Below are 6518 nucleotides of genomic sequence, written 5' to 3' on the forward strand. Positions count from 1 at the left end.
AAATATAAATACACATATATGAAAAAAACTAAATGCTCTCCGATATTGTTCTGGGGGCCGGACCAAATGGGGAGGTGGGCCGGATTTGGCCCGCGGGCCGTAGTTTGGGGACCACTGCCCTAAATCTTTATAACAGCACCTAAATATATTAACTTAACAACTGAAGGAATTTATTAGGCAGGTTAGATACTGATTTTAAAATCATCACACCATTTTCTTAGTTTTCCTTGTTAAGTTTTGACTCTTATAAACCATTGCGTAACTATTGTAATGTCTTGATTAAATTGTTTAGTGACATGCCCAAAAACGCCTTGACAACACTAAATAAAACCGTTAATAAAAACATCAGGAAAGCATTGCTGTTCAGAGTGTCTACGATTCAGCCGTGGGCCTGTAGGGGGCATACCAGGCACTGAAGAACCATGTTATAAATAGACCGGGACTTCCGGTTTCCAACAGTGCCACTCGCTGCTTTGCTTGCTTCAGCCATGAGCATTGAAGCTTCGCTCAGGTCCAGTACGGGGGTTGTGTGGTCATTCTTTTCACATTTTAATCTATTCAACATTCATGTGGTTTTGTCACGATTCCAGTAAACGAACACAAAATATTCTTACAGAATATCAACGTTTTACTTACTTTTCAACTCAAAAACTCTATCAGTCATAGTCCTTTATCCTTCTTCATGACATGAACTCAGAAAGTCAAGAGTATGAGTGGAACTGACCAACCAAACACAAGAGGTAAATGAAAAAAGGTAAGTGATTTTATTTACAGGTGCAGGGAAAAAATATACAAGTCCGGATCTGAAAAAAAAAGGGGAAGAGTCCAGGTGAGTCTTTTTCAATAAAGATTGGATCTTGAATGATAAATATTTTAGGTAATGAAAATCCTTTCTTACAGGTTTCTGAAGAACAAGTCGGCTTAGAGGTGAGGTTTCCTTTGTGAAGTAAAAGGCTTCTTCAGGCAGAGTGGCAAGACCATAAAATCTTCCTTGGTTCATTTAGGTGATGATCCTGGGCAGACCAAAACTCCAGACGACGTAATGGTGAAGGTTTCCTTGAACAGCAAAAACATTAAGGTAAGTAACAATAAACTTTAAACTTTCAATAACTATTGTAGGCTAAAGCACTACCAAAAACGGTGTTATGCATCAGCGAGGACTCATCCGTCTGGAGACACTTTTAAAGCCCATGATGTCATCAGGGTGATTGCATGCAGGTGGTGCACTTAGGAGCAGGAACCAAGCAGAAGGTAAACACCAAAACCTCCAATCATCACAGTGCCATCCCCCAACGATTGTCTCCTGGCAATCTGATGCGCTTCTCAGGATTGTCGCTGTAGAAAGTGGACATGAGGGAGGGATCAAGGTTGAGGGCTCTTGAGATCCACGAGCGTTCCTTCGGACCATAACCCTCCCAAGCAACAAGATACTGTAGACCACGCCCACGTCGTCTGACATCCAGGATCTTGTTGACCGTGCAGGATGGCTGATTGTCGATGATTTGGGGGCGCGTAGGGTAGTTGGAAGGAGGGCTCAGAAGACTGTTAGAAACTGGCTTAACCTGGGACACATGAAAAGTAGGATGTACTTTCATAGAGGAAGGGAGTGAGAGACGTACCACAGAGGGGTTTATGATGCGTTCCACCGGGAATGGTCCAATGTACCAGGGAGCCAGCTTTCGAGTAGTGTCCTTAAGTTGAATATCCTTAGTTGACAACCACACTTGTTGACCAACTCTGTAGGAAGGTGCAGTAGAACGATGCCTATCAGCAATTTTATTTTGTTCAGCCATCCGCAAGAGCGCCTCCTTGGTTTGCCTCCAGAAACGACGACACCTGCGGACATGATGCTGGACAGACGGGACTGCACATTCTGTTTCAACACTGGGAAATAAAGGAGGATTATAACCCAGTGAAGCTTCAAATGGTGACATACCAATGGCAGAGGATGTATGCGTGTTTTGAGCGTATTCAATCCAGGTTAGATGCTGACTCCAGTTAGAAGGGTTACTACTCACAACACAGCGCAATGAGGCCTCCAGCTCCTGGTTGCTTCTCTCGGTTTGTCCGTTGGACTGGGGATGGTACCCAGACGAGAGACTTAGTCGTACCTAGGGCTTTGCAGAATGCCTTCCAGACTTGAGATACAAACTGTGGGCCTCAAACAGAAACAATGTCAGTTGGTATGCCATGGATTCTCACAACATGTTGGACTAGCAGGCGAGCCATCTCCATTGCTGTAGGGAGTTTGGGCAGAGACACAAAATGTGCAGCTTTAGAGAAACGGTCAATTATAGTCAATATGACAGTGTTACTTGAGAGAGTGGTAAACCGGTAACAAAATCCATGGCAATGTGCGACCATGCACGACCAGGTGTAGGTATTGGTTGTAACAGTCCAGCAGGAGGTCGATTACCACTCTTGTTTCTGGCACAAGTTGGACAGGCTGCCATAAACTCCTTGATGTCGGCTGACATAGAAGGCCACCAAAAATACCTTGAAGCTAGCATAGTCATGCGAAAAACCTCAGGGTGGCATGAAAACTGACTTGAGTGTAACCAGTCCAACACCTTGTCTTTAATAGAAAAAGGTACAAAGGTCTTACCAGGAGGTCCTTCCCCTGGATCAGGTTTGGTCCTAAGTGCCTCCTGGATCTCCTTTTCTATGGCCCATGTGAGGGATCCTACAAAGCATGTAGGGGGAAGGATGTTGTCCTCATCCTTAGGACCCTCTGTGTCAGAGAACTGTCAAGAGAGGGCGTCAGGCATAACATTCATGGTTCACGGTCAGTAGGTAATAACAAAGTTAAAACAGACAAAAAACAGGGACCAGCGGGCCTGGCGAGGGTTTAATCTCTTGGCTGTTTGAAGATACGATAGATTTTTATGATCCGTCCAAATTATGAACGGCAGATCAGTACCTTCGAGCCAATGACGCCACTCCTCCAACGCCAACTTAATGGCCAACAGTTCACAGTCCCCCACATCGTAGTTTCTGAGGGGCTGAGTCGTCGTGAGAAGAAGGCACAGGGATGGACCTTGTTGTCAGCAGTGGATCTCTGTGAAAGAACTGCTCCCACACCAGAATCAGAAGCGTCCACGTCCACAATGAACTGTTCGGTTGGGTTAGGGTGTCTTAGGATGGGAGCGGAAACAAAACGAGCCTTTAACTCACCAAATGTTGTATTAGCTTCTGTAGTCCATTTGAAAGACCTCAAGGTGGGTGTGAGTTGAGTTAATGGCGCCGCCACTCAGCTGTTGTCCTTCATGAACCATCGGTAAAAGTTGGTGAACCCCAAGAACTCTGAAGTTGTTTATGATCTTTAGGAACCGACCACTCTGCCACAGCTTTAACTTTGTCCAGGTCAGTCTGAAAAAAACCTTCTCCAAAAATGAAACCCAAAAATGATACAGTAGACAAATGAAATTCGCACTTCTCGGCCTTAAGAGCTGGTTTTCACATAGTTTTTAGAGAACAATGAGAACATGGTGTTTGTATTGGGTCAAGTTCTGAGAATAGATGAGGATATCATCTAAATATACAAAAACAAAAATGTTGAGAAAGTCTCGAAGAACGTCATTGATAAGTGATTGAAAAACCGCAGGGGCATTGGTTAGCCCAAATGGCATAACCAAATACTCAAAATGTCCCAAGGGTGTTTAAAAAGCGGTTTTCCACTCATCTCCTGCTTTAATTCTTACCAAATGGTAAGCATTGCACAGATCCAGCTTTGAAAACAGTAGCATTATGGAGCTGATGGTGCACCGAATCAATAAGAGGGTATTTATTTTTGATAGTAATTTGGTTTAACCCATGGAAATAAATACATGGACGTAGGCTCTTGTCTTTTCTGAAACAAAAAAGAATCCGGCACCTAGTGGAGACGTGGAGGGGCGAATAATGCCAGAAGCTAATGACCCTTCTATATATAACCTCATTGATTCCCTTTCTGTTCCGGACAAATTATATAAACGACTGGATGGCAAAGGAGCCCCTGGTAACAGTTCGATGGAGCAGTCATACGGTCTATGAGGTGGGAGAGAGAGAGCCTTAGCTTTACTGAACACAGGTGTCAAAACATGATATTCACTGTGTACTTTGGACAAATCATGCTCTTCAAAAGAGTCTCTCTTGATCTCTAATCTGGGTACAGCAGCTTTTAAACAATGATTTAAACAAAAATCACTCCAGCGTTCAACTCTCTCCTTAGCCCAGTTTAACTGTGGGTTGTGTTTTTTGAGCCAAGAAAACCCCAAAACTAATTGTGGAGAATATGCATTGATGACAAAAAACTCACCCGACTCCCAGTGATTTCCAGACAAGAGTAGTTGTAAATTGTTTACCCGATGAGTGATGGCTGTAATTCTCTGACCGGTGATACCCAGAACAGGTAATGGTGGATCCAGCTTCTCAGTCACAAGTCCAAGTTCTTCTACAATGTCCATAGAGATTAAATTTTGCTCTGCTCTTGAGTCCACTAAAGCATGGATAGAAAACTTATTAAGATTAGCAAAAATAGTAGCATGAATAGAAAAACTAGTGCTAGGGGAGGACTTTGACTGACCCACCATAATCCCCTTACTTAATGATGGGTCCGGTCTTTTAACAGAGCCGATCATTTAGCAACCAGATGATCCTTCTTTTCGCAGTAAAAACAAGACTTTGCTTCATGCCGTCTCTGTCGTTCTTCAGCAGAAAGCTGTGAGCGTCCCAGCTGCATTGGCTCAAACTCACTCTCGGCTGCATCTGATTTAGATGATTGTGGGGTCGGAGGGAAGAAAACAGGAAGCACTGAGCCGCGGTGGCTGCTGGTAGTTGGAGTCCTTCTCACGTCTCCTTTCACAGAGTCTGTTGTCAATGCGGATCGCCAAGCTGATTAATCCGTCCAAAGAAGCGGGTTCATCCCGAGTAGCCAGCTGATCCTTTAATGAGTCAGAAAGAGCATTAACAAAAATACCTCTCAGGGCTGCATCATCCCAACCAGACTCCTCCGCCATGATTCTGAAATCTACTGAGAAATCTGTGACTGATCATCTTCCCTGGCGGAGGGAAAGGAGGCATTTGGATGCTGCCTCCTGCTGGAGGGGATGATCAAAAACCTGACAGAACTCCAGGAGAAAGGTCTGATAGGTTATTGTATTGGCTTTATGTGAGCTTTAAAAAGTGTTAGCCCATCGCAAAGCTCTTCCTTTCAATCAACTGATGACATACATTATTTTAGAAAACTGATCAGGGAATAATGAAGGTGACCTGATGAAAGCAAGGTGACATTGAAGCAGAAATCCACCACATTTGTCCAGATCCCTATCAAAAAGTTCTGCAGGGCGAAAATCCAGTTCTCAAGCTATAGACCCAGCAGGAGCAGTCACCTGAGTCTGGATGGGAGGTGGTGGGGGTAAAACAGATTCAAGTTTATCATCCATCAAGGCAATTCGTCCATTTAATTTATCCAAAACATTACCAAAAAACTGTTGTTGAAGTAACTGTTGGAAATAAATTACATGATTATCAATTCTTTTAACTTGAGCCTCTAAAATGGCTGAGGCTTGTTTAGACTCAGCTCCACTCACTGACTGGATTGTTGGCTGATGCATACTGACATGAACTCAGAAAGTCAGAAGTATGAGTGGAATTGACCAACCAAACACAGGAGGTAAATGAAAAAAGGTAAGTGATTTTATTTACAGGTGCAAGGAAAAATATACAAGTCCGGATCTGAAAAAAGGAGAAGAGTCCAGGTGAGTCTTCTTRAATAAAGATTGGATCTTAAATGATAAATATTTTAGGTAATGAAAATCCTTTCTTGCAGGTTTCTGAAGAACAAGTTGGCTTAGAGGTGAGGTTTCCTTTGTGAAGTAAAAGGTTTCTTCAAGCAGAGTGGCAAGACCATAAAATCTTCCTTGGTTCCTTTAGGTGATGATCCTGGGCAGACCTAAACTCCAGACGACGTAATGGTGAAGGTTTCCTTGAACAGCAAAAAACATTAAGGTAAGTAACAATAAACTTTAAATGTTCAATAACTGTTGTAGGCTAAAGCACTACCAAAAACGGTGTTATGCATCAGTGAGGACTCATCCGTCTGGAGACACTTTTAAAGCCCAGGATGTCATCAGGGTGATTGCATGCAGGTGGTGCAATTAGGAGTAGGAACCAAGCAGAAGGTAAACACCAAAACCACCTATCATCACACTTCATTTCCTATGATGTGGTGCATTTTCTCTGCCACCAACTGGCTTTTGTTTTAGCACAACGTACGTTATGTCTTTTGTATTTTGTTAACCCTTCTGGGCCACCATAGTTAGCACTGTAAGGTTGTGTCAAGCTTGTTGGGTCCCTCTATGGGAAAGATTCGCTGATGGAAGTCCAACATAAAGTAGTATTAGTTTCTTTTCACATAAAAATACATTAGGTGCACTTTACTGGCCTTAAGGCACACAACTTTGGTCAGGAAATTACTATAACCCATGGGGGACAAACGAAACAACGACTGAATGGGCCTTTGTATGTGTTTGTGTGTG

General features: G+C 43.2%; 2 long non-coding RNA genes across 3 annotated transcripts; one reads left to right on the forward strand and one right to left on the reverse strand.

The window, feature by feature from the left end:
* Nucleotides 1–775: 775 nt before the first annotated feature.
* LOC106535697 (uncharacterized) lies at nucleotides 776–5240 on the reverse strand. Of its 2 annotated transcripts, none has more exons than XR_001312471.1 (3): nucleotides 1133–5240; nucleotides 899–1056; nucleotides 776–803 (listed from the first exon to the last, which is right to left on the reverse strand). It is a non-coding gene; the product is annotated as an uncharacterized LOC106535697 (long non-coding RNA). The 2 variants fall into 2 exon arrangements; XR_001312470.1 differs by lacking the exon at nucleotides 776–803 and having other exon boundaries at nucleotides 965–1056; nucleotides 1133–2744; nucleotides 2921–5232.
* LOC106535698 (uncharacterized) lies at nucleotides 1024–5989 on the forward strand. The gene is made up of 3 exons (XR_001312472.1): nucleotides 1024–1078; nucleotides 5810–5836; nucleotides 5914–5989. It is a non-coding gene; the product is annotated as an uncharacterized LOC106535698 (long non-coding RNA).
* Nucleotides 5990–6518: the final 529 nt, after the last annotated feature.

The sequence above is a fragment of the Austrofundulus limnaeus genome, unplaced genomic scaffold (genome assembly GCF_001266775.1).
Source record: "Austrofundulus limnaeus strain Quisiro unplaced genomic scaffold, Austrofundulus_limnaeus-1.0 Scaffold1534, whole genome shotgun sequence".
NCBI lineage: Eukaryota > Metazoa > Chordata > Actinopteri > Cyprinodontiformes > Rivulidae > Austrofundulus > Austrofundulus limnaeus.